Source organism: Phyllostomus hastatus, unplaced genomic scaffold (genome assembly GCF_019186645.2).
Source record: "Phyllostomus hastatus isolate PE091 unplaced genomic scaffold, TTU_PhHast_1.1 phas_contig_159, whole genome shotgun sequence".
NCBI lineage: Eukaryota > Metazoa > Chordata > Mammalia > Chiroptera > Phyllostomidae > Phyllostomus > Phyllostomus hastatus.
Window position 1 is genome coordinate 9,363,846 of NW_025333640.1, and position 27,319 is coordinate 9,391,164.

The window sequence follows — 27,319 nt, forward strand, 5'->3', positions numbered from 1 at the left end:
ATAAAACTAATACCAAACTTGATTTTAGGCAAGAAATATTCTTGAGAAAAAGAAGGATATTTTGTAATGATAAAGTGTTCAATCCAGCAAGATAACTTAAGAATTTTAAATTTCATGCACTTAATATGTAGCTTGAAAATACTTGAATCAAAACTTGCCATAACTAAAAGGACAAACAGAATATCCACAATCATGTTTGAAAATTTTAACACATCTTTCAGTAACTGATGGAATAGGGAGAAAAATCAATAAAGGTATAAACACAATGAACTTACTTGATTTGATTAAATGTATAGAATATTGTACACTATAAATAATGGCAGAATATATATTTTTTCAAGTGTATTTGTAACAATTACCAAAACTGACAACAAAAATAAATACAGATTAAGAAGGAAATCTTCAGTACAATCCCCAGCATAATTCTAAAATAATACATGAATCAAAAATAAGCTAATAGAAATTAGAAAATATTTAAAACTCAATAGTAATGAAGATATATAAATACCTTGCAGGAAAATGAGACAGAAATTTATACCTCTAAATTTATATATTAAGAAAAAAGACTGATAAATTATCTCAAATATCTATCTTGAGGAACTGTGAACAGCAAATTAAACACAAAGAAAGTTGAAGGTGGGAAATAATAAAATGTCAGTAACCTATGAAATAATTTCTCTCTGAAGAGAATAATAAAACTGATAAACAACTGGAGTGATGAAAGAAAAAAAGAGAATTCCTAATGCTGAAATGGAAAAAGAATGATCACGACAGATCCTATGGACATAATAATCATTAAAAGAAAAGATTGCAAACATTTTTATTGCAATAAATTTTAAAATATGAGTGAAATGTGATACTTCCTAAAAACATATCTATCAAAACTGAAACAAATTTTTAAAAATCTGAATAGTTCAATATGGAAATTGACTCGATAATTAAAAGCTTCTTTACAAAAATATTTCCAGACTAGATGTGTTTATTGGTGAGTTTTGCCAAGCATTTGAGAAAAGATATAACATCAGTATTAGCACATTCTCCAAAGGATAAGAAAAGGTGGAGAAAAATATTTTCCATCCAGTTTTATAAAGCCAACTTAATTTTGATACCAAAATTCTGGCATCACACACACACACAAAATAGAAAATTATAAGCCAGTTTCTTGTGAACATATGTGCAAAATTGCTTAAAAAAATACTGTTAGTCAGGCAGGAATTATTATGCTAATTTCATTGTGGTGGGGGGACTGAAGCTCATATTGGTTAATAATTACCCGAATTTACATAGCTAATAAAGCCAGACATAAACTTAGGTATAACCAGTCATAAGTCAAAAGACTACTGCTAGTCTTTCGGTGCCTGCTAAATATACTTTTTAAGTTCTAAAATAAGCCCTGCCCTCTAGCAGTGTGAATTAACCTTTCTTTTTTGCTGCCCTAGCATTTTATATATATCTGTGTTAAAACACTTATCACACTATTTATTAATCTTAATTTAGTTGTTTGTGCCAAGTGTCTTTTCCACACCTCATCCTCCCATGTTGTACAAAAAGTTCTTTAGGAACTGTGACTTATCCTGTTTATTTTTGTATCCTATTTTGGACTCAGAAGAGTACTGAAGTAATGTTGTTGAATAAATAAATGAATGCCTAGGTAAGAAAAAATATTTTAATAAGACACAAAATGCACTGACTAGGAAAAGATGAACAAATCTGACTAGAGTAGAATTAGGCAATTTCATTTATCTAAAGACATTTATATGATGTTACTTTTGCCAGAGATTCTGCCTGATTTTCTTCCCTTAGTCTAAAAAGCATAATATATTCATTTCTACTGGGACATCATTACCATTTAAATTTAAATTAATATGCCTTTAACTTTATTAATATTCCCATTGTCATGGTTTTTTAATTGCTTTTCAAAGCATAAGTATGCTTTTATTTCAGAAAAAAACTAGTTCTTAGTGTAAGAAATATGTTTAAGTTATTTCCTTTGTGATAGAAATTGAAATCATTTATTAAAATCATTCATTATTATGTGACTATTTAGTAATTTATGACTATTCCCATTACAAAGTGCAAACTTTGCTGTCTTAACTAAATTTGTGGGTTGAAAAGTAGTTTAAAAAATTTAGCAATCTATTTTTAAGATTTCAACATATGGGCTTTACTTGTCTTTAATAAACTGGTTAATTGGCAATGTTTTCCTTTTTTTTACTTGGGAAAGAACAGCAAGAAAGACCATTTATTTATTGTTATGCCAAGATCTTTTCTTTTGTTAATTATCTAACCAGCCTAGCTGTAGGCACTATAACCTACAATTGGCAAGACAAAAAATTTGGGACTCAGAAGATTAAAATTTCTTGCCCACAGCCATAAGCTATTCAGTGGTGGAGCTTGGTTTTAAATCCATAGATGTTTCAGCTCAAAGCTGATGAATCTGCTTTTGTCAAGGACCTCCACTTGTCAAAGCTCCAAGGACTTATTCACCTTCATTTTGCCATTATCTGCCATCATCTTTCTCTATCAGTCAGTAACATTTGGCAAAATTGATCTCTCCTTCCTTCTCCTCCCCACCAAAAGTCACTTCCCTTTATTAAATGTTGATTTTTACAGACCAGAACTACAAAATAAGAGTAGAGAAAGGTCCTGGTTGGAAGCTACCGGCCTGACCTTATATAACTCATGCTACAGCGACTTGAACAGGACAAGCAGCAGGTATACCTTTGAAGTTGGGAAAATAGAAGGAGGATTTGGATCCTGCCATACCCTTCCTCCAACCCAATCTCTCTCAAGTTATATAATCATGCACGTGAAGTAGCAGAGTAGGATACCTCTCCTGCTATCACAGTGAAGTGCATAGCACCAGGTGAGCTTCTTTAGATGGCACAGAATCCAAGGAACCTTAACATGAAAAGAAACTGGTACCAAACTATAGATAGAGAGACAGAAGGTGTGATAGGGCAAGTTCAAGGAGAGAAAAATTTCCTCTTGTCTGCCCATGGGATCCTGACACCCAGTCTTCTGTGCTGGGTGGTTACTGGCTAGCTGGTTCCTCTTCTTCAGAGTCCTTCCTGTGCCTTCTCTTCTTTTTGCCCTTGTTCTTTCCTGAAGAATTATCATCGCAGGACACAAACTATCCTCCTGAAGCTCTCACTTAGCTGCCTTGAGAATGATTGGATAATGAACCCCTAGGGGGCATTGATTTCTTTTTCATCTTCACATTTATTTTCTTTTTCTTTGACTTGTCCCTCTTAGAACACTCATCCTGGCCCCCTTTACAATATTTTAAGGCTTTTTCATATTCCCTCCTGGCATCCTTCCCCTTACCTTCCCACTTATATTCATTCCCTTTGGATATTCCCTTCCAGATCTTGTCTGCCTTCTTGTAAAGATCTGTGGTACTGATGCCAGGATGGTCTGACTTGATCTTCTCTCAGCCAGTGTTGAGCCACAGTATCTACACAGACATGCCATCCTTGGGGGCACTGGGATCTTTGCCTTTCTCCACCTCCATGCTTCTTGTGACTCTTGTGATCCTTGGACATCTGGTCTTTTTGAACTGTTTCCTCTTGTTCTCATACCAATCATTGTCACCCTCATTACTTGAAGAGCTGGCAGAACATTGCTGTCAAACTTCTCTGCCATTCTTTCCTTTTGTTCACCTGAGCCAAGTGGCTTGCTAGCCATCGTTGTTGGTGGCATTCTCTAAGTAGGTGTCCTTTCTCAGCTCCAAGTAGGCATCATGCCTATCTTCATCAGAGGCAGAGATCTATTTATTATAGTTTGAGTTCATCCTCTTTTTCAATACTCAGTTTTTGATGTTGAGCTTTTTTTCATTGTCAAAATCAGTTTCCCATTCTCCCCCTCCCAATGCTGCTGAAGATATACTGAGTGTCCTGCTTGGTCTCAGTTTGAAAGTCAAAGGAACAAGTGGTGGTGGTTCACAGGCAAAGCTGATGAAGGAGATCTTATTGAAGCAGATGTGCATGGGTGGCTTGTAAAACCCTGCTTCAGCAGGTATAGCAGTCCTGAGCTTACCATGTAGGAACCAGTGACACCACGGGCACCTGAGTGTCCTAGAAAGTTACCTGGGACTGTAGTCTTACGGTTTACTAGTGCTTTCATGGCCTGGTCAACTATCTTTTCTTGGTATTCTAATATGTTCTTATTCAGCGCCTTTCAAAGTACTTCTGCATCTCTTCCTTGTTCATATTGAGAGTCAAGAAAATGTCCTCATCCTTGGAGAAAAGGAGGATTAGGAAGTACTAAAAGGTTTGGCACTGCTTGATTGATTGGGGGATCCAGGCTGATCACACACACACACAAAATCCGGTGCTAGTCTTTGTGGGGCAGCAAAAAGAGATTAGATACCAGGGTGTACGGCATCTTGTAGTAAAAGATCTTGCCATGCATTTGTGAAAGGTGGGGTAGATACAAATATTCCAAAACCCAAGGGAAGTCACACAGTGCAGCTCCTGGAAAGATGCATCTCCAGTGGCCTGGATTATGTCTACCTTGGACAGCATGTACTGGGAGGACACCTCAATCAGGTATACACCATCCTCCAGGGTAGGAGGTGCATAGAATTTCACTCACATGAGACAGACCTTGGCATCAACATTCTGATGTAACTTCAGTGTCACCTCATTCTTGCCTGTGATGCTCTGAAACATGTTTTTCTGAGGGTTATCTCAAAGACCAGCTGGTCACCAATGTCAAAGAAAAGCAGCAGTGCACCAAACTTTGCTGTTCCCAAGTTCTGGCCCTTCACATATAGGGCTTTCTTCATCAGCTCAAGGCAACAGTGAATTTTAAAGAAATCAGAGAATTTCTCAATTCAGATTCTCATAACTACCATACTTGTAAACATGGTCATTTTCTATGAAATGTGCAAGCTTGTAACCCAGAACTACACTGTGCTGGATGTCTTCCTTTGACACTCTAACCTGGATATTGTCCACTTTTCCCGTCTTGCTATTCTTGAAGATGATACCCAGGCAGTTCAATCTCAACCAAGCATCATTCATGGAACCTTCTACCCCCGATTGACATCTTGAATTCCTGTGTCTCTGCGATGAGAACAAAGATTTGTCTAATTTATCACTTTTCAACACTTAGCACAGTGCCTATATTGCACTCAGCAAATGTTTGTAGAGTAAATGAAAGAATTAATGGATACATGCCTCTAACAGTACAGCTTGGTGTGGACCATGTATATATAGGTTTATGTCACAGCTGTGCCTATATAAACTTCATCAATAATCTACTAAGAATAAATGTTATTTTATAAATTAAACCAATGTTTATTCAATTACCCACACAAAAAATAGAGACTTTCCATTTCTCATTCTGCAGGTAAAGAGGCAAGATGTCGTCACTACATTCTAATGAATACAAAAAATAAACAGATTGAAAAATCAACAACTCTTCTAGATCCAAAAAGATAGATGAAGATACAGGGAGAACTAAGGCTTTCAAGATTAGAAAGACAGACAGGCAAATACAGGGAGCCACAGCTTACTGGGACAGAGACTCTTGTGTGGGTGTTGGCATGGGAACCAGGTTATCATCAGAGCCTAATTGATTTAGGGAAAGGGAAAACTGAACTCCAGTTAGCTCTGGCCTTCCACACAAGAGAAGGGAAATATCTAGTCCCAAGGTACTCTAGCCATCTTTTGTCACCAAAGAAGGGAGAGAAAAAACTGAAAAATACTGATGAAGTTCATAGGCCAGAAGCATAGGCTTACTAAAAGACTAAGAGCTAATATTGGTCTTAGTTATTTCCTCCTCACCCTATATCTTACCACCACATTACTAAGGGCCCACTTATACCAGTTTCTTTTACCCAGTACATCATGTCTGGCCGTCAAGAACAAATTAGAAGGCATACAAAAAAGCACCCCCACCCACAATTTGAAAAAATAGAACAAACATCAGAACCAGACATGACAGGGATGTTGGAATTATCAGATCAGAAATTTAAAACAGCTATGATTAATATGCTAAGGGCTTTAATGGATAAAGTAGATAACATGCAAGAACAGAGGGGCAATAAAAGCACAGAGGTGGAAATCTTAAGAAAGAACTGAAGAGAAATGCTAGAGATTAAAGAAAAAAAAGTACAGTATCAGAAATGAAGAATGCCTTTAATGGGCTTATTAGTAGACTGGATATGAAGTAAACAAGAAGTAGTAGTAGACAAGAAGAAATCTCAAGATAAATTTTCAAATATTTTGAACTAAATGAAAATTAAAACACAATTTATCAAAATGTGTAGCAAAAACAGTTCTTAAAGGGAAATATATAGCATTGAATACATATATTAGAAAAGAATAAAGATCTAAAATTAATAATATCTAAGTTTCCACCTTAGGAAATTAGAGAAAGAAGAGCAAATTAAATCCATAGTAAGAAAAAGAAAAGAAAAACAAGCAAAAATCAATGAAATTAATAAACAGGAAATCAGTAGGGAAAATTAACAAAACCAAAGACCAGTTCATTAAAAAGATCAATACAATTGATAAGCCTCTAGCCAAGCTAACTAAGAAAAATAGAAAGAGGATACAGTCTACTAATATGAAATGAAAGAAGGAACATCATTATAGATCCTTTGAACATTAAACAGAGAATCATGGAATACTATGAATAACTATGTGCCTACAAACTCCTAACCTTGATGAAATGGACCAATTCCTTGAAAGACACAAAATGTCAAAACTCATGCCAGAAAAGAATAGAAAATCTGAATAAGCCTATATCTATTAAAGAATTTGAGTTAGCAATGAATAGTTACAACAAAAAGCACCAGGCCCAGATAGATTCAGTTTTGAATTTTACCAAACATTTAAGGAATAAATTATATCAATTCTCTACCATCTCTTTCAGAGGATAGAAACAGAGAATACTTCCTAACTCACGATGCCCTCATCACCCTAATAACCACACCAGACAGGCATCACAAGAAAACAATAGATCAATTTCTCTTGTGATATAACCCATCACATCAATAGGATAAGAAAGAAAAATCACGTGACTATATGAATGGGTGAAGAAAAAGCATTTGACAAAATCCAACATCCGTTTATGATAAAAACTCTTAGTAAGTTAGAACTAGAAGGGGAACTTCCCCAACTTGATAAAGAATATCTACAAAAAAAGAAACTATAGCTAACATACTTAATGGTGAGAAACTTGAAGCTGTCACACTAAGATCAGGAACAAGGCAAGAATAGATGTCCCCTATAACCATTCTTTTTCATCATCATATTGGATGTTCTAGCTAATACAATGAGACAAGAAAAGGAAATAAAATATATACATATTCCCTTATAGTGTTATCTTCCCCTTTTCATACTCTAGCATTCTATACTTCAGTTATTTTAAACTTCTTTCAGAACCCCAAACATTCAGTGATATATCTCTCTTCTGAGCGTACTTGTCTGGTGCTTTGAAATATTCTTACTTTAGTTATTCACTTGGATACTACCTATTTATGTCTTAAGACTTGTCTGTGGAATCCCCTTCAAGACATTCTCCTTGAGGGTCAGCCTTGATCAGGAGACCCTCATAGGTGTTTCTCTAATACTGTTGGACTCCTACTACTTGGGGACCACCATATTATACTCCATTATAGTTACTTGTTTATGTGTCTGCCTCTCCATTTTCCTCAGTAACTATAAGCTCCTTGAGAGCAGGTATTTTTCTTTACCATCCTTATGTCCTTGGAAGAAGCATAGTTCCTAGATACAAGGTTACAGTCAAGGTTAATCACATGAATAAATGATGAATAAATTGAGTGAATAAGTGAAAATTTACTTTGAAAATATTTTTACATGTGTCTTTTTTCTCTTTTCCTGCTGGCATTTTTTCATTTCAGATTTTAACCAACTGGACCTTTCAGTGGTGCCCCCCAAACCCTTTTGAATATAAGGTCCCTATTTTCCCCTGTAAACTCTCTCTCTCTCTCCTCCATCTCTCTCTCTCTCTCTCTCCATCTCTCTCTCTCTCTCTCTCCATCTCTCTCTCTCTCTCTCTCTCCATCTCTCTCTCTCTTCTGTTTCTATCCTGAATACTATTAGACTAGATATTCTTAAACATTGCTGTCCCTATTTACTTTCTTGACCAATACCTTCTAGCCATTTTCTTTGCCAATATAACTCTTCTTTCCCCCTTCCATTAATTCAGATTATTTTTATTTATCTCATCCATGAAAATGTTCCCTGACTACTCTAGCTCTGATATTTGAAAAATTTCAGCTGAATTCCTTCAACACTTGTTGTGTGTACCTCAGATTTTATCACAGATTAATGTATGGCATGGAGTATATCCCCCAACTGGGTTATGGATCTCTTGGGAGAAGAGGGTGCACTTTAGATGTCTCTATCCTCCTATGCAAGAGAATCCTAAATTGAGAACATAGTAGGTGCTCAGGAACTCATTAAGATATATTATCTCATTAATCTGTATGTATTTTTGTTTAGAATAATATGTTATGACCTTAAGATGTAAGGCTGTAGAACAAAAAGGTTAAATACTTGGGTTATGGACACAGGTTAACCTGGTTTAGAATGACCCCTAGGTCTCATTTCAGCTGAATAATCTCAAGCAAGTTATAGAATTTCAAAAACCCAGTTTCCTCATCTGTAAAATAGAGATAGTGAGTTCTTATTTCATAGACTATTGGGAGAATTAAAACACATATAGTATATGTCAACTTGAAAGAGAAGAACTGTCAACAGTAAATTGTATATAATGTCCCTCTTTCATTCATTATGATGTTTTACACATTAATTTACATTTTAATTTATTTGTATTAATAGCAAAAAAATGGAGTATGTAAAATATTTAGCATAGTTCCTGACATGGAACAAAGTGCTCAATACATATTAATTTTTACTATAAAAATGATTAAAAGTTCAAGTCCAAACTTCTCATTTATATGAAACTTATTTATAACTTATTTATAAGAAAAATGAGATCTAGTGAGGTCAGATTAATTGCACAAGGGCACTGGTTAATGAGAAAAGTGTCCTGGAAAAAAAATCAAGGTCTCCTGACACCAGACCTGAATGTGTCATCTAATTCCCATGTCACTCTGCAGTCTGTCTAGCTTCTGAGGATTCTCTGAAGGCCTTGTAAGTATGTCCTACTTTATTTTATGATAGGCATGTAGTGCTTTGGAAGAGTTTGGTATGTAACATCTTGAAATTAAAAGAATAAAAACAAAAATATTTATTGCATCATACCAGTTTTTTTATTTTTTAAAAGGATCTATAAAATATTGCTTTGTATGGCCAGTGATGCAAATTTTATTTGAATATTCCCTGAATTGAGCTATATTCACCTTTTCTGAAATATTAACATTATTTTGGGTTTAGTATAGTGGTATTTTTTATCTTGTTGAGAGTTTGTTAATTCAGAGTTTTAAAAATTCATTTAGAATTTAAAAATGCTCATAGCTATTCTCTTCAAAATATATCCTACATGCAATTTTTAAAAATGCTTTCTTCATATTGAAAAAAATCCTGACCAACATCATTATATGTTTGTGGTTGAATGATGGAAAGCAAGGGAATTCTCTATAGACTAGAGTTTATAAGGTATGTGTGTCGGGGGGAGAGCATCTTTTAATGTGGCTTTGAAAATAAAACTCTGCTATTTATCAGGAAGGATATTTTCCCATATTTTTATGGATATTCAGCTGTAACTGTAATGATTTGTTTGGCTCATTTAGAATCATAGACCTTTTGAGAGTAAGAAAAATTCTCCTAGAGGGAGAGCTAAATCAATTCTTGTGCATATGTAAGAAATGAATCCTAATTCTTTCTTGTTTCTGTTTTTCCACCCCAAAAATTGTATAAATGAGGAAGTAGTGCCAAGGGCCTATTAGTAATGGTTATTTCCTAATTGCAGCGGGAAGCATCCTGCATGTTTAAATAAATATTGTTAACTGTGACCTCTCGCTTTGCCAGGGCTGATAAGGCAATTGTTTGGCCTATATGAAGCACATACAGTATACACAGAGTGGAGTGCAGCAGGAAAACAGGAAACAATAAATCAGAAATTAGAGCAGTGATTGTTGTAGCTAATTACATCAGGCTTCTGCTTAATTTCTCACTCTGTCATTTTAACCTGATTTTCTTGCCAACAGACTTTGCAAATTGCTGGTGTCACGTACATTCAGCAAATAATAATCCTTAGTTACTGTGACTGACAAATGAATGAGCAGGAGAAGATCATTTATTATGCAAGGATGAACTGAGACATTCACCAGATACCTGCCTGGATGCTCTTTTAATTCACTTACCTAGATGAGTTGCATGAGGCATTTCTCCAGGAGCAGAGATTTTGGCATCAAGACAGCTTAATTAGATTTGTGGCTGGGTTTGATAATATTGAGCCAGAAGAAAAGATGGTACTGTAAGTAAAAGAAAGGGAGGGAAGAGATTGGCTTGGACAGAAAAAAAAAGATAAAGTGGTAATTTAGCTATTTAAGTCAAATCTGAAAATAATATGTTTAAGGGTGACTGAGATTAGTCAGCACATTACTGAATGCTAATCTTGTTTACACATATATCTGATGGGTTAACTTGGTATTTTCAACCCATTATGGTTTGATTACTGAAATTTTAAACCATGTATGCTAAGAAAGTGACAAAAATGAGACACTCTTATTCAAAATTGACTGTTTGATTACTCCTGGATTCTACTAGTGTATGTAGATAATTCATGTTCAATTCAGTTTTCCATGATCCCAGTTCTAGTGGTGTTTATAAAATCAACTTTCCTTTACGAGTTTGCAAAACTAACATGGTTTCCGTGCTTCAAACTATTTTGGTACAGTCTCTGAAGATGGAACATGGTATATCTAATTGAAGAGAATTTTCACTCATTGTTATTTAGTAAGTTTCCATATTCCGGGTATATTTCCTACTTCTGTTGTCAGGTTTATTGTTTAGGTCATCTGACCACTGACCAGATCAGAACTAGCAGCCACTTCACCCAAGCTCTCTGCTTCTTTGGTCCTTAATGAAAATAATATTATTTTGTTTAACTGAAGGTACCATATATGCAAGTTCTTTAGAAAGGAAAGTTTCTCAGTTTACAATCAAATTTACTTGGCCCTTCCATTTGCAGTGCATTCTGATTTTCCTGCTGTCTTGCTTTGGTGTCATTTTTAGGGGAAGAGAAAGTGAACTCAACACAGAGATGTGAGGAGATCACAACAGAACCTTCCCCAAGGCACAAAGGACAGGGCAGAGCTGCGGGGTTCTCATTATTTGGAAATCTCTGTTCTACTTGGTAAAGCAAGGGGTCAGAGTTAACTACTTATTTAAATGTGTAGGTGATGTCTTACATTCCAGTGATGTAGTTGGAATGCAGGCCAATTAAGCAGCCCAGAACTGTGGTCGGAGGGCCAAAAAACAGAGTGTAATGTGCCAGCATTGCTGCCGGCCCAAAGGTCAGCGGGGCCAGAATATTTCATTCCCAGGGTCTTTAAATTAATTCGTGGGTATAAACTGTTTAAACCTCTTCAAATCCCAGGCTGACTTTCCAACAGTCATTCCTAACATAATTTTTTCTTTTATCCATGTTTCTCACAAAATTTTATAAATATGTATTAAACATCCACTATGTGCCTATTGTGCCATTTCATGCCCCTTCAGGGGAGAAAGCTTAATATAGGAGAAATATATCCTAAAGTCATTGCTCTCAAAAGTAGCTGAAGGAGGCAAACTTGAACTTATAAAACAAGCATTAAATAACACAAACCGTAACGTCATTTTCTACATACCTAAATGAGTGGTATTGACAATTAGGGCTATGGAATTTAAAGAGACCGATTTTTTCAAAGGATACTTAATGGAGATATTTTGACATGAACTTGGAAGGATAAGTAGTGTTTAGATAGTTGGGGAGGAACGAGACCTTTTCAACAAAGAAAATGGATTAAAAGCAGGGAAAAATGTGGCAGGTCTGGAAATCGGGAAATGAGTGGTACGAATGGGTAAATGGGAGGTGTGCTTGGTTGGATAAGAATGTGGCCCAAGACTGAGTGTTAGGGGAAGGGTATAGACTTAGTGTTACAGGTGGTGAGACCTCTCGGGATCTCAGAGCTAGGGGCTGATGTGTTTCCACACAGGGGGAGAACAGTAGAACAGTAGAACAGGGGGAGGAAAGGCTGGGGGCAGCACATTCAGTTAGGACACCATTAAAATAATCAAGATTTTATGTGTTCAGCATCTAGGTAGTGATTGTGAGGGGGAAAAGGAAAACATGAGTTCAAAGTCCATTCAGAAACAAAAATTGGCAGACATGTTTAGAAGACAAAGGGGGAGGCTGTATCAAAAAAAACAAACAGCCAGCTTTGGTACCTAGAAGTATTATCTTTGCTTTGGGAAGGATAGAAAATTTAGGAGAAAAAGTGTGGTGTCCAACCTGTGGCCCATGGGCTGCATGTGTCCCAGGATGGCTACAAATGCAGCCTTACACAAAACTGTAAATTTACCTAAAACCTTTTTTTTTTGCTCATTAGTTTTCATTAGTGTTTGTGTATTTAATGTGTGGCCCAAGACAACTCTTCTTCTTCCAGTGTGGCCCAGAGATGACAAAAAGGTTGGACACCCTGTTTTTTTAGGTAGAAGAATGAAAAGGCATCAATGTCCAAAGAGAGAAGGCAAAGAGACAAAGTTATTTTCTGGCCTTAGCTGCCATAAATCTTCCAGGTGCCTGATTACATATTATTTGCAGACATTTGTATTAGCACAGCTTGGTTTGTCCGAAACACAGACTTTCCTGGGGACAGTGAGTATGACAACTGCGTGAAAGATTAACCAAAACTAGAAAGGTGTGTGTGTGGAGGGGGAGAGATGACAACCTGATGAAATATGATCAAATGCTGCCCCTTAAATATCAGAGGCAGCATGATGTTTGGGGGCAGGGGAGGGCACATCACTTCATGAGAAGCCACCACAAAGAACTCTGCCCTTCCAGTAGAGATGCGTTTCTTAGTTTCCTTCCTTCTTCATCAACTCTAGTTGGTTCTAACCCTAAATGTGCTCGAGGACTCTGGTTCTTGAACCTGCCCTATGTGGGTTTGGTGTCTTCTGCCAATTGACGGATATGTGATTGGCCTATCTCCTGCTCTGTTCTTGCTCTAAATACCAGACTTTGGGGTCCAGTGATTGATCTCATCCCATTCACTAGTGATTGGCTTTGCAGCTGCTGAGTCATCAGTCATTAGTGTCCATTGGAAGGAACTAAACAATCTTGGATATTATACACACACACACACACGCGCGCGCCCACACACACACACACACACATACACACACTATCCTCCATTTTCTTTCACACCCAAACCACTACAACATTAGACACAAAAGACTGATACTTTTGCTCATCATTATGCTTTTACTACCTTCATCCTCACTGCCAGATGGCATGGGACTAAAATTCAAAGTGGAAGCATATTTATACTCTTTGCACATATTAGCATCAGTGACAATTTCAAACTTTGTGCAACAGAAAAACTAGTGACTATGAATTGCATGTCTTCATTTTTCCATGTGAGTACAATAAGTAGCTCAAACACACATCCTTATTCAAGATAGTTCATATTAATATACTGTTCATAGTTACATGGAGAGTCTGAAGATTCAAATCACTCCCCAAGGAAAATCAATCATAACTACCTATGATCATAATGGGAGTGATCCTTCCAAATGAAACCAAGGTAAAATTTGAGGTTGACTTTTGTAGATGAGCCAGTTTGAGTTTTAAGAAGCTCAAGGCTTGGTTGGCAGTGTCCAGTAAAGCTAAGACTTGCAGTAAGTCATTAATCTGGTTTCATTTTTACCCTGCTTAAAAGCCAGTTAAATGAACTTATTTAAAGATCAATGTATTGGCTCAAACTTTGGATCTAAAATCGAGGTTGGTTAAAGCTTGTCCAGATCAACATTGCAGGAAAACTTGTTTTATCCCCCCTCCCTTCCCCCCACTTTCTCATAGACTTTAAAACATTTTTTCTCCATGTACTTTTCACTGGTGAATGATTTGCTGTAAGTGGCTGCACTGTACTGGTTTTTATTTTAATCATGATTCCCAGAATAATTAACTTTTAAAAGAGACTCAGCATCTTTCCTTGTTCTTTTCTTTCTTTCTCTTTTTTTTTGACTTAAATTTGAATTGTTCTTGCTTTCTTGGACCCTGATGACACCAGAAATGGGAATATAACTAAAAGCGTATGCTGCTCATTAGTGCAGCCCCAGCGCACCTGTGCCGTGCCATGTCTATAAAAGACGGGGCTTACTGCCTTAGGAAGCACCATATAAAAGAGGTTGCTTCAGGCAAGATCCCTCTTGGGAGGAATATTGCTTTCTCTTTAAAAAATATTAGTTCTAATGGTTTCTTCCTATAAGACCATGAGAAGAGAAAGAAAGAAGCTTAAGGAAGAAAAGCACAATTCTGCCAAAATCCAGTTAATCCCCTTCATGAAAAAACATTATTAACAGGAATTGTAATCTTTGTACTTGACTGATTTACTGCACATGCAAAGAACACTTGATTTTAAGTGTTCGTATCTGGAGATGTGAAAAGCATCAGTATGAGAGGCTGTGGTTCAACTGAGGACTCTAGGGGACTTCAGAACACTCCTCATTCATCAGCTCCATCAACCACTTTCCTACCCCACGCTGGCACCCCAAATATACATGCCATTTAAGTAAGAGCAGTGCACTTGCTCTGCACACAGGCTTAAATAAAATCAAAGAAATTAATTTCCACTCAGATTGACACCCCAAACCTTTTCTAGGAAGGAATTCTGAAGCCATCACATACTAGAAAAGCAAACCCAGACTCAAATGGAGGCCCTCATGGAATGCACAAAGTGACAATCTCAGAAGTAGTCCTTGCTGGTTCCCCACGTGGTTCTATTCATTGTCCCCATCTTACTGACAGAACTCCACTTCGCTTCAGGGGGGCATGCCCAGCTACAAGCTCACTTTCCCTGGCCTGTCGTACTATTACAGAAATCAGGTGACTGTTCTAGTGAGTGAGAGGTAAATAGGAACTTTGAGTAGGACTTCTTGGAAAATTATTTTAAAAGATACAACAGATTTAGCTCTTTCTTATTTTCATGCCTGGAGAAAAAACATAGTGCTGGAGTTGAAGTAGTCAAGTTGTGACCAGAAATGAGGGGTGTGGGGGACAAAATCACAGACTAAAGGTGGTTGAACAGAAAGACAGAAGAGGTCCCTGGGGGCTTTGTAGAGTCAACACACTAAAACTCTATTTTTATTTATTGATTTACTGTTGTTCTAGTGCAGTTGTCTCCAAATTCACCACACCACTTACCCCACCACCCCACCACTTCACCCATCCCCACTTCCCACTCTTGAACTTACCCCCTTTAGCTTTGTCCATGGGTCCTTTATACATGTTCCTTGATGGTTCTTCCCTTATTTTCCCCCATTATTCTTCTCCCCCCTCTCCTCTGGTTACTGTCAGTTTGTTCTTTATTTCCATGTCTCTGGTTATATTTTGTTTGCTTGTTTGTTTTGTTGATTAAGTTCCACTTATAAGTGAGATCATATGTATTTGTCTTTCACTGACTGGCTTACTTCACTTAGCATAATGCTTTCTAGTTCCATCCATGCTGCTGTGAAGGATAGGAGCTCCTTCTTTCTTTCTGCTGCATAGAATTCCACTGTGTAAATGTACCATAGTGTTTTTATCCACTCATTTACTGATGGGCACTTAGGTTGCTTCCAGCACTTGGCTATTGTAAATTCTGCTGCTATGAACACTGGGGTGCACAGGTCCTTTTGAATTGTTATTTCAGGATTCTTAGGGTATAATCCCAAGAGTGAAATTGCTAAGTCAAAAAAGCGGTTCCATTTTTATTTTTTTGAGGAAATTCTATACTGTTTTCCATAGTGGCTGTACCAGTCTACAATCCCACCAACAGTGCACTAGGGTTCCCTTTTTTCTACAACCTTTCTAGCACTTGTTGTTTGTTGATTTGTTTATGATGGCCATTCTGACCAGTGTGAAGTGGTATCTCATTGTGGTTTTAATGTGCATCTCTCTGATGGCTAGTGATGCTGAGTATTCTTTCATATGTCTCTGGGCCCTCTCTTGACATTGTCTTTCACAGAGCAGACGTTTTAATTTTAATGAAATCTTTTTTAAAAATGTTTTATTTGTTTTTAATTGTTGTTCAAGTACAGTTTTCTGTCTTTTACTTCCATCCCAGCCCACCCCGCCAGCCCTCCCCACCTCCCTCCCATTTCCACCCCCCCCCCAGTTTTTGTCCATGTGTCCTTTATACTTATTCCTATAAACCTTCCCCTTTTCCCCTGAAATTTCCTCTCCTCTTCCCTCTTGTCACTGTCTCTATTTCAGTGTCTTTGGTTATATTTTGCTTGTTTGTTTGCTTATCGATTATTTCTCTTAGAGATTGTTTATTTAGTATTGTATCTAAAAAGTCACTGCCATATTCAAGGTCATCAAGATTTTTTCATATATTACCTTCTGATTCATAGTTTTATGTTTTACATTTAGGTTTGTGATCTGTGAACTTTGTGTGTGTGTGTGTGTGAAGGGTCTAAAGTCTGTGTCTAGATTAATTTTTTAAAAGATTTTATTTGTTTATTTTTAGAGAGAAGGTAAAGGAGGGAGAAAGAGAGGGGGAGGAGCATTGATGTGCGAGAGATACATCGATTGGTTGCCTGTCACATGCTCCCAGCTGAGGACCTGGCCTGCAGCCCAGGCATGTGCTCCAATTGGGAATTGAACCATGACCTTTTGGTTCTTAGGCCAGCCCTCAGTCCACAGAGCCACACAAGCCAGGGCTAGATTCATTTTTTTTGCATGGGAATGTCCAGTTGTTCCAGCACCATTTTTAAAAAAGAATCTCTGCTGCATTGTATTGTTTTTGCTCCTTTGTCAAAGATCAGTTGACTATAATTATGCAGGTATATTTTGTTCCATTGATCTGTCTATTCTTTCACCAGTGCCACACTGCCCTGATTATTGTAGCCTAAAGTTGGGATAATCTCACTCCTCCACCTTTGTTCTTCTCCCTCAGTATTGTATTGGCTATTCTAGGTCTATTGCCTCTCTATATAAACTTTAGAATAAGTTTGTCAATATCCAAAAAATAACTTGCTGTAATTTTACATCGAACTATAAACAAAGTTTGGAAGAAGTGACATCTTAACAATATTGAGTTTTCCTATCCATAAACATAGAATATCTTTCTATTTATTTAGGTCTTTGATTTTGTTCAACAGAGTTTAGTAGTTCTTTTTCATAAAGGTCTTGTACATATTTGTTAGTTTATACCTAGGTATTTCATTGTTTGTATTGGCAATATAAGTGGTGTTGTTTTTAATTCCAAACTGCACTTGTTCATTGTTGATATATAAGAAAGTGATTGGCTATGTATATTAAGCTTGAATTGTACAACCTTGCTATAATTGCTTATTAGCTCCAGGAGTTTGTTGTTGTTATTGTTGTTTATTCAGTTATATCATCTGTGACTAAAGCTGGTTTTATTTCTTAATTCCCAATCTGTATACCTTTTGATTTCTTTTCTTGTCTTATTACATTAGCTAGGATTTCTAGTAATAATGAAAAGGAGTGGTGAAGGGAACATCTTGTCTTGTTTCTCATCTTAATAGAAAAGCTTTTGAGTTTCTTACCATTAAGTATGATGTTAGCTGTAAGTTTTGTAGATATTCTTGATCAAGCTGAGGAAGTGACCCTCTATTCCTGGTTTACTGAGAGGGTTTTGTTTGTTTGTTGTCTTTTAAATCATGAATGGGTACTGAATTTTGTGAAATATTTTTTCTGCACCTAATTACATGATCACTTGATTTTTCTTTTTTAACCTATTTATGTGAGAGATTACATTAATTGATATTTGAATGTTGAATTATCTTTGCTTACATGTGATAAATCCCATTTGGTTGTGGTATATAATTCTTCTTATACATTGTTGGGTTTGATTTGGTAATATTTTGTTGAGGACTTTTTGTTTATATTCACAAGAAATATTGTTCTGTAACTTTTTTGTAAAATTTTTGTCTGGTTTTGGTGCTAGGGTAATGCTGGCCTCACAGAATGAGCTATGAAGAATTCTTTGTGCTTCCATCCTTTTAAAGAGATTGTTGAGAATTGATTTAATTTCTTCCATAAATGTTTGGTAGAATTAAAAAATGAACCCATCTGGACCTGGTACTTTCTGTTTTGGATGATGATTTAATTTTTTAAATAGATACAGGCCTATTTCTACTCTTTCATGTGAGAGTTTTTGGATTTTGTGCTTTTATGAATCCGTTCAAGAGTAGGAAAACTGCACCAAAACCCCATTATCAAGCACGTTTTAGACCCTGTCCCCTCCCAGCAACTACTTCCTGTGGCTAAGCCAGGCCTCAGCATGACTCATAGCTTTGTGCTTTGGCTCTGTTTTACTTGATGATTTGCGATGTGCAAGAGTGGTGCTAGGGAGTTAATTTACTAGAGTTATTTCTTGCCATTCCACTGATTATAGATGTTGGGAAAATCTGGACTTATCTATGGCTTTTAGAAAACAGATATGGATACAGATATTTCTGTAAATGAATTTTTCAGGCAAACAATTCATTAGGACGAGAACATCTTATTATAGGACTTTCTATTTGGATAGGTAAAGAGGACCAGATCATGGAATAACATTTCCACTTATATTTAGCAATACTGAGGACAGATAGGGAAATTCCTATATCTGTGTAAATACATTTTCTTTAGATAAATGCATACTATACTATATGAAAGACTTCAAGTATGAAATTTCTCAGTAGGTTACACTATAATTAAAGTTGTAACTTTAATGCCTAATCACACTAAATATTTTATATTACAGATTATTTTGAATCTGGTAGTATGTTCTTTTATATCTGCTCTCTATACTCTCTCCCCAGTTGGCAACATGTTGAAAGTTACATAATGAATTCAGTCTAATTTTAAATGTACTGATAAACTATATTTTATTGAGCACTTACTATGCACCAGACTTTATTAAATTAAGTATATTTTCTTATTAAAACCTCACAGCCATCTTAAGATTTAGGTGCTATGATTATTTCTGTGTAGTCAATGAGGGAAGTGAGGCACAGTGAAGTTTAATTTGCTTCAGTGCACTGAGCTAATAACTAAGCTTTGAACTGGAGTACAGTCCAAGGCAGTCTGGCTCTGGCATTTGCCTTGTGAAATACTCCACCATACTGACCTCCATTACAGGTATATTAACATAACCAGTGGAGAATGAGGCATCACCCTAAAATCCAATATATTATTATCTCTGCTACAAAACAAATGAGTAGCACAAATAGTCATAAATTTAAAACTGTCACTGATTTTTTTCTGGTAGAAAAAAGGTACATTACTTTTTTAGTGTCTCTGTTTTTCAAGGAATATTGAATAGACAACAGATAATTAAGGGCATGGGGTAGAATTGGCATGGCCTGTTTTGAGACTGAATAGGTATCAGATCTACAAAGACTGTGTCCTCTGAGTCAAAGGAAGACAGCTGTGAGAATAACAGGATGGATTTACCAAATGGGAATTTAAAACAACCAAAGTATGAAAACAGCAGTAATAAACAGTTAGTGAATGGAGAGATTTGGGGCATGTATTGTTAATAAGGAAAAAATTCTTGGTAGGAGGAGAAGAGTTCAAGATTAAAGGAAGAAAATTACAATGTGTGGAATAGAAAGGAAGAAGTTATTACATGTGTAAGGGGAAATCTAGGGAATCTTCACAAGGAATTTTGACAAGCCCTTAGAGACCAACAAATTGGGCCATGATTGGGGAAAAAAAGGAACATCCTAAATTGTTTTAGGGAACACATAAGTGTGGTGTTTGAGGAATGAACATAATGGTTTATGTGGCCCATTTTGAGAGCTATAATCCTAGAGCCACTGGAAAGCTTTTTCAGAATGGCAGTGGCTGGGCCTGAAAGATGAACACTGGGCAATTATGTTGGTGGTGCTGTGGGGGATCCCACAGAGAGATGGAGCTATTATTGGGCTTCTCAGGGAGTGGGAAATGTGAGCAAAGTAACATTTTATAAGTACAAATGTGTTACTTTTCTGTAAAAGGTGTATATAAAAAAGGAGGAGGTGGTCCAAAGACTTGTGAGAGTTATCGCTGGCATTGATGGAGAAGTGAGGCAGTGTGAAAATAAAATACAGACTGAATCATCACTGGGACTTCGGGAGCCGTGGTGCATGTACGTATGGAAATCAAAATCTGTGTGCACCATAGCAGATTCCACAATAAGGAGCAGAGGTTCAGGCTGAGAAAAACCTGGATGCAACTTGTATGTAATGGAAATAGGTCAGTTACAGTGATCCAGAGAGGGGCAGAGAAAGAAGAAAACTAATTAAGTTGTGTCCATAGACACTGTAGGAGAGAGAAAGGGCTGGGGAAAACAGGAGAAAAATAATTTCTCCAAATTTGCCCTTTTCCTTATTGAATCATATGTCAAATTTTTATGTTTGAAAAAATATGGATTGGGTTAAAAGAAATATTTTAATTTTGGCAGATCTCCACTAGAAACTTTTATAAAATATACATTCTTTCCTGGTTTTTCACTACTCACAAAAATGGATCTTAACTTTTCAATTGAACACATAAAGTAAAATAAATAAATAAATGTACCTCAACAAAGTTCGACTCTAATTGCTTTAATCTAATATTTTATTTCTTAAAGTATCATTGTTTTAGGCTTTAAATGGTCATATTAAAATACATCCAATTAATGGGGAAATTATTTTACAAAGCCTGACTTAGAGTTACCACATTCATTATAGTCAATACATTAATACATTATGGAAAATTAGGAAATTTATTTTATAGTTCTTCCCTCCTCTTCTGCCCCAGAAGTGTTTATATGTGAGGCAGAAGCATCAGAGCTAGGGATAATTAGTTTGGTCTTTTGGAACGTTTCCCAGATAATAACATAGTGCCCCAGAGACCTGAGAAAAGAACAGCATGTATGAAACTCCGCGTTGTAATTGAAGCCTAATCACGGACTCACATTCAGGTTCTTTGAGCAAACTACTTAACCCATCTCTGGGTCTCTCCAATGTGGGATGTGTTAGCAATTTAGTGATGGTAAAATGCCTTGAAAATACAAAGCTACACCATATAAGTAGCGGTTAAGTAAGAATGGAGAAAGAAACAAGGAAGAAACAAGTTCGGGAATCTGCTAGGAGTAATTCCTGGAAAAGCTCCTCAGGAGGCCGGGGTGCCTGCATGGGCTCTCGTGTGCAGCAGCTAATTTAATAGACCACTCTCCATCAGGAGGAGAGGCTGAGGGACTCTGCGAACTTCCCGCTAGATAAGCACAAATTAATTTGGTACAGATATTTCTTTTCTGTGTTGAGGGAGAACATTCAGTGTCCTGTAGCCTGGGGCAGTCTGCACTGAGGAAACACCGGGCTGCCATCTAAGACCTGTCAGGAGGCCAGCTGGGTGCCAGCGGGTAGTGCGCTGTGTTCTGACTCAGCCTCAGGTATACAGTGAAGACATGTGAAATACTCAAGAAAAATTTCAGAAGGAAGAGAAGTTATGCAGTCTATGTTTCCTTACCCCAATATCTCCAGGCCTCATGTGTTTCAGAATTTTGATTTTTTTATATAAGGCCCTATCTATCTATCATCTATCCATCATCCATCTATGGAGACTGAGACACCCTCCTGTAATCCAACACATTACTATCTCTGTCAGGAAACACTGGAGTGGCACAAATAAACATAAATCATACATAACCTCACATCAGTTCAGGTTTGATTTTGCTAGTAATTGGTTTATTAAATTATTATTTTTTCAGCATTGAGAATTTGGCTTTTATCAGAAACAGACTCATAGATAAAGAGAACAGACTGATGGTTGCCAGAGGGGAGAGGAGTTTGGGGGCCTAAGTGAAAAAGGGGAAGAGATTCAGAAGTACAAACTGGTAGTTACAGAACAGTCATGGAGATGTAAAGTGCAGCGTCGAGAACACAGTCAGTAATGTTATAATAATTGTGGATGGTGCTAGGTGGGTACAGGAGATATTGGGAGAACACTTTATAAAATATGTGAGTGTCTAACCACTATGCTGCATACCTGAAGCTAATACAAAATAATATTGAATGTAAACTGTAATTGAAAAGTTAAATTAAAAAAATAATTTGGCTTTTGCATACCAGAACTGGAGAAAGGAGATTTGTTAAAAACAAAACAAAACAAAAAAATACCCCTCTGAGGTTGAAACTGGAGACTTAGCCTTGTGCCCTGTGTACTCATTCAGGTCTGGATTGTATAATTTGGGGGAAGTGGGGGCAATTATCTACTTAGATGGAGATTGTAATTATGACTTAAGAACCACAATTCATTTAGCTCACTGTAAAATCGTTTTTGTGATTTTCCTTAACCCAAAATCTGCCGGCCCACGTATAAGCTCCCTAGGAAACAGGAACCCAATTAACTCCTGAAATTGTGTGCACATTTCTGTGTACGGGTGCATTTTTTCCAGGGAGATGGTCCATAGCTTTTTTTTTTTTTCATTCCTAAGATTTTGAAGCATTCTAAGAAGCAGAAAGTTCACAAATTTCTACTTTACGTCAATAAAGCAGATGTTAATAGCAATAGTTTGAAAGGTAGGTTCACATTACTGTTTGGGCAGCATCAGCTCTGTCTGACACAGCCTCTCTGCAAACCAGATTTGTGCCTAGGCTGACATTTGCAAAAGGATAAAGGACGGGAAGAAAACTCTATTGTTCTGTTTATGAGGGGAACATCTCCAGGGGCGTTAGAAAGAAGAACTAGTCAAAACCAAATGTAATAATAGATTGAGCAAATTGAAAAACTAATGGATGGCAATTAAAAGTAATAAGACATAGAAGAAACTTAAATGCATGTCGCTAGGTGAGAGAAGCCAATCTGAAAAAGCTACATACTGTGCAATTCCAACTCTGTGACATTCTATAAGAGGCAAATCTATGGAGACAGTGAGAAGATCAATAGTTGCCAAGGTGGGGAAAGTGACAGGTGAGTGGGTAGAGGACAGGGGATTTTTAGGGCAGTGAAGCTACTCTGTGTGATGTTATAATGATGGACACTACAATGATTTCAATATATATTTGTCCAAACCCACAGAATGTACAACACTGAGAGTGAGCCCATGGACTTTGGGTAATGATAGTGTGTCACTGGGAAGTCATCATTTGTAACAAATGTACCACTCTGGTTCCAGTACACTGACAATGGGGGAGTCTGGGCATGAGTCGGGGGAGGGGGTTTATGGGAAAATCTCTACCTTCCATTCAATCTTTCTTTGGACCTAACACTATTCTATGAAACAGAAGCTATTAAAATATTTTAGTAGCATATCCATGCTCCTTACCGAGGCCAGGAAGGCCACAAATAGACCATTCCCTCTACTGTCTGCTCATCTTGCCTCCTCTCCCCTCTTCACTGGGCTCCAGCCCACTGGACACCTTTCTGTTTGTTGTCCTTAGAAAACTGGGCCCTGCCCCAAAGGTTTTGTAGGAGTTACTTGCTCTGCCTGGTGCCCATGCCCAAGGTCTCCCAAGGCTGGATGCTTTTATTATTTAAGTCTTAGTTCAAATGCCACCTCCTCTAAAAGCCTTCTCTGATTACCTAATCTAAAACCATTCTCCCGTTACTTTCCATTGCATCATTCTGATTGTTCTTCACAGTACCGAGAGTCATAGTTGAGTGGCTGGACATGGTGGCCCTCATAGCACATATCCTCTGCTGAAATCATCTTTCTTCCTCCCCCCTTCCTTCCTTTCTTTCCTTTTTCTTTCTTCTCTCTCCTTCCCTCCCTGCTCTTTTCCTCCCTCCCTTCTTCTTCAGATCTTCCACCCTACAAGGTAAATTCACTGCCATCCACTATACGTAGAATAATGATTGCCATCTAGTAGGCCACAGTGAATATTTGTAGAATGAACAAATAAATAAATGGATTACACTTATTGCATTAGTTAATGGTGCATATTGCAGAACATAGGGACTAGTAAGTAATGGTCAGTTAAAAGTTTCTGTGTTAACCAGGAGAAGTTACTTCAGCCTCTTTAAACTTGTTTTCTCATTAGTAAAATAGATACAGTAGTACCCATCTGCAAGTTTAATGTGAAATTTAAATGAGTTACTGCACTTAAAACACTTGGCACACTAGAATTCATTTGTTACATATTATTGTCATTAATATATCCACTTACAAATAGTTAAATGCAGCAAAAGGCATTTTCAATGTGATGAAAATAGATATTTTCTAATATACATTAGTTAGTGTTTGAGATAAAATTATTTAAATGTATAGATAATACAATGTCCTGTTAATACAAATTTTAATTACTGAATATGTATTGAAATGGAAAACCTTAACAATTTTGTAATTGGTTGTAGAACATAAAAGTATTTTCCTAAGTTAAGCAGTGTTTTGGATTCCAATTTTTAAGAGCCAATAATATTTTAAAACTAAATACATGCTTTATTCTTATTTTATACTAGACAGTGCCTAAACAGAATACCATGTAGTTAATCTTCATAACTTTCCAGAATTCAACACTCTGCATTAGTAATTCTCTCGAGAATTTGTATAGCCTGAGTATTCATTTGTCTTTATAAAAGAAACACTCATAACAGGTTGGCTAATGAGATAAATGGAGAATGTAATTTGCGGGATGTGCTCTAAAAAACAAATTTTATTTTGGAGAATTTTGCTTATTACCCTGCACTAGTAGGGTTTATGAATGATTTTTTCACATACTTAGTTATAGCTAAAAATTATTTCTAATTCAAATAGTATTTTCTCATTAAAGTTTTTGTCACTTAGTTCTTTCTCATTATACTGAAAAAAATATAGTTATAAACTAAAGTTCTAAAACCATTTCATGTGTCCTAATTCAGTTCATTAAATATCACACCCTAAATACTTCTTTTCTTCTGTTTTCTCTCAGACAATGCATGCACCAAGCTTGTTTATCTCAACTTTGAAGGAACAATTTTTTAGCTTTATGATACTTTAAACTGAAATGGTCCTTAGAGATCATCTTGTCCAATTCTCATCCTTTAAAAATGAAGAAATTGAAGTCCAGAAGGAAGATGTGTCCAAGATCGTCAAGTGAATTAATGGAAGAGCAGAGGCTAGCCCCCACCCCCGCCCACCATCTGACTTGCTTTCTTTAGCTCTAACCACTGATTCCCAAGAGGCATTCATCCCCTAATGAGCTCAGCACACACTGTGAGCTGGGAGTTGCTTCTTAGTTAAAAAGTCATAATCACAGTTGCTCTTAGGTTGTCAGCTTTTTTTAACAATTAGAGAGATATTGCCTTGGAAAAGAGAGTGCACTGAAGGAAAAATGTTTTCAACTGGAGATAAATTCTCCAAGGTCACTGCCTGCCCTCCTTGTTCTCGTGAGAATTCTTTGCTGCTTGAGTTCTGGGCTAGACCCATGCTAGGGATTCCATTTCTTTTCCTTAAATTTCACTCTTCTCCCCAATTCTTCTGTGAAATATTTTGTTATCTTTGGATAAATTCTAGCAAGAAAGTAAAAAGACCTATCAAATACATCCAGTTGAGCAGAGCTTTTATGTAAAATTTAATTTTAAAAAATAGAGACAATTATCTGGATGAGAAACATGAAGAAAATGACAAAAGCTTTTTTCCCCCTTAACCGGAAAATTAAAATGCAAATTTCATTTTTATAAAGATTAGGGAACTGGTCAATTCTTTAATTCATTTGACCCACCCAGACATCCCCTTGTCATTTACCTTTTTAACATTTGTATCTGTAGGAGAGCATTGAAATACACCATTGCCTTTGTGTAAATCTTAGGTGTTTGTTCTCAAAATTTATGCCATCTTTTAAACCAGGGATTGTAATCTTACTTTGCTCACTCTGAAGGCAAGATAAGATTCCAGGCATTTCTAAAATAGTTGGTATAATTTATTGTCACTGCAGAAAGGTCAGATTTAGACCCTCTTGGACCCTGATGCCACAAAACAGCTATTCAGAGTTCAAAGGGGTAGACCTACACATGCGATTAAGTTATCACTAATGGAACTACTATAACCCTTGCTGTGTCCTGGCTGCTCCTGGTGTTCCAAAGATTATGTGACACTCCAAAGCCTTCCAGTGCCTATTATGCATATTTTATCACGTAAATCACAGGTGTCAAAGTAAAACTCAGTCCATGAATTGCTTCCTACCACTGACACAAAAATTATTTTCAAAATCAAAAATCATGTTTCCTCATGAATACAAACTTCTCCTGACAAACCTCCAGTGCCAAATGTGGTTTCCATTTGCTGTTTTTGGATTTATTTGACTGTGCCAAAGTTCAGGTGTGCCAGCTCTTTGTAATAAGCCATTTGGATGAAAGCTTGGCCAGCTCAAAGGATCTTGATGTATTTTATTGCTGCCTTTTAAGATTATTGTTCAGAAATACCAAGTCTAATTTTGAAATCAATTAGCCATTGGGTCTGATGAGGTGTTGGCCCAGCTCAGGTTCACACCCGCTGTCCACAGATTATTGTTCACTTGAGTCAGGTCCTTAGGACCGCGCTGTTCCCCAGCATCTGGTAGACATATGTTTGATGTTCTTGCAGAATGAGCTGATGGTTTAAATAGCAAACCCTAACGAAGAAAGCTTTGTACATTTGCTGCTGTTAGCCAGGAAAACAAACTTTTTATAATACTCTGTAAAAAAGAAAAAAAGAAAGAGAAAGAAGAAGAAAAAGAGAAACCTCATTGCTTTCATATTTTATTATTTTTCTATGATCTGTGTCTAGGGAAGTTCAATCTTTAAAATAAGTGGTAGATTGAACAGATGTAATGACAAAAGAAATTATTGGCTACCTACCAGTACTGGACAAATACTCCTCTTTCCTTGGGACCTCCCCACAACCAGACTGGAGGTGTAATATCTTTCCCAGAAAGCTGCTTCCAGAAGGGGACCCTGTCTTTCTATCACAGTCAATCAGCAGTTGTGAAGGTGCAAATTCTGCCTGGCAGGGGCAGTGCTTCTGGGAACAGTGCCAGAGGCTCCAAGCGCCACCCATGCTGTTCAAAAGAAGTGGCAGATAATAAAATGTAAAGCTAAACTACCCCTTCCTTAGGCTTCCTACTCCCTGGCCGCCCATCGTTTTGGTAGAGCGGGGGATCTGACCTGCTCCTTCACACACCACCGATACCTTGAATGGGCTCAACACAGAGGTCTCGTGTGCAGCCAAACAATAACAGGTAGATAATGGGCA

General features: G+C 36.9%; 1 pseudogene; it reads right to left on the reverse strand.

The window, feature by feature from the left end:
• Nucleotides 1–2,929: 2,929 nt before the first annotated feature.
• Nucleotides 2,930–27,319, reverse strand: part of LOC123813938 — a 34,121-nt pseudogene continuing 9,731 nt past the window's right edge.